A 2,204-nucleotide genomic window follows, 5' to 3' on the forward strand; every position below is an offset into this window, starting at 1 on the left:
GAAAAGGAACATAACACCCTTCTGGTAAGGAATTTATCAGAAATCTCAATTGCTTCCTGAATATACTATGGAAAGTGCCAGGAATGAAGAATAAAGCTTACTGAATTTCCATATAGCCTGCTGAAGCTTTCATTTAGAATCACCAGCTAGAAAAAGTAATTCCAAAGTAGTTAGCAGAAATGAACAAGCCCCTGAACCCAAAATTTCAGATTTCAGTTAGATCAGAGTAAATTCACTTCATTACTTCCATTTTCAAAATTCACTGAAGAGCAGAAAGCTGCATGCACACCCCCCTGAGCTACAGCTCCTCCCAAGCGAACCCTTTGCGATTCACTGCTTACCATTTTGATTCCAGGCAGTACAAATACTGTTAGAAAGAAGTCCAGGGCTGGATCTCTCCCTCTCTCCCAGGCACCTGCAATCATGTGATCCAGGACCCTCCACCATTTACAGAACCCATTTTGAAAGAGCAGGCACTGGACTTCATCCAGGAAGCAAGGTGGTGCTCGTCCCCATCCTGCCTGGTGCAGGGCTCCTGGAGCTGCCCGAGCAGCAGTGGGGCAGCCGGAGGGCCCAGCATCTTCGGGTGAGGAAGACAGGAAACTGAAGCCAATGCAATGGCAACGGCCTGTAACTTGAGGGCACCCGGCAGCTGCCAGGCCCGCAACAGAGCCACCCCTATGAAGGGTGAGGCAGACACCTAGGTCAATCCACATGGCACAGGTTTAGATAAACCATGCCTGCTCAGTATTAGCAAGCCCAGAGATCTGGGTAAGGGAAGTCTCCCACACCATCTCACACTCCTTTCATCCAGGAGGTCATTAAACCCCCACCAGCAATCCAGTTCTAGCAGCTCAACTGGCAGAAAATTAATCCAGCAGGAAGCTTGCTACAAGTTTCACAGGCTAAACCTGTTCAGCACTGGACGAGATGAGCAGCTGCACCAGCGTGTGGGAGAGAAACATCTTGTTCCATCATGAGAGAGAGACTCACCTGAGGTGCTGGGAAATGTCACAGTTCAGATATTTTCCAACAGGGAAAAAACAAACCCTACACAAGTTAGCTACAATCTGCCCCCAACCCAACCATCCAGCATCATGCTGGTGTTCAGCAGTAAGTTTCTGCAAGAAACTCAAGCTTAGAGTTTATGGGAATATCATAAACAATTCCACACTCCAAGTATTAATAAAAGATGGCCTCCTGCAGCTTACAAGCAACACCACAGATGAAATCCACACCAATTCTCCTTATTCACAGTAAGGCCTGGGGGCACAATCCAAAAGAAATAAAGGTAAATTTTCCAAGAAACTAGCTATTGCAAGGATTTTACAGTTCTGATTCATCAGCTGACAAGCTTGGGTAGCCAAGCTAGAAAGGGCAGCTAGAGGTGTTACTATAAGCAGCCAGGCCCAACAGTTTACGTCAATTCCTCCTTTCCTCCTAAAATATTTATCTCCATGGTCCAGGGCTTTTCCAGCCTCATGCCATCACCTTCCCCACTGCAGATGCCCTAACTTCAATGCCTTCTCCAAAACATGACCAGTCAACACTCCACCCCTCACAAACAGTCCTATATCCAGGCCTCTCACTCTGCAACACAAGCCACCTCACCAGCAATGCCTGGGCCCCAATCCAACAACCTGATCCAGAAAGCAGGTCCTGGCTTTCCCCAGGAGACGCTGAACAGACCAAGCCTCAGCCACCACCTGACCAATGGTACCCATACAGAGATAGCCCACTCCTATCACCTCCATGCAGCCCGCCAATGCCTGTCATAGGTGATGTCCCGCAAGGTCAGGATTGTGTCTGTCCACAGGCACCAGAGCTTGGGATCTTCCGATGAAGACCTGGATATGCTACCATGCTCTTTTATGAGTTATAACAGCTCAGTGACTGGCAAAGACTGCTTCAGTGTGAGCTTATTTGCGAGTGAAACTGCTGCTCTTGCAGCAGAATCCCAGAGTTAAAGCTGCTCCTCTTGACAGCAAGGATTTCTAGCAGGGGACCATACACTACTCCAGGCAGCATCTAGGGATGCCATCTGTGAAATCAGGACAAGCACTTAAACTTCTGACAGCCTATCCAGCCCCAAAACCCGCATCTACGAGTTGCCAATAAAAAGAAAAGTGAATATTACATAGTAAGACTTAACCAAGATGTTCTTCCAACAGTTTGTCTCAGGGACTATCTGCATTTAAATGCCC

This window comes from Eurypyga helias, unplaced genomic scaffold (assembly GCF_000690775.1).
Source record: "Eurypyga helias isolate BGI_N326 unplaced genomic scaffold, ASM69077v1 scaffold1627, whole genome shotgun sequence".
NCBI classification, from domain to species: domain Eukaryota; kingdom Metazoa; phylum Chordata; class Aves; order Eurypygiformes; family Eurypygidae; genus Eurypyga; species Eurypyga helias.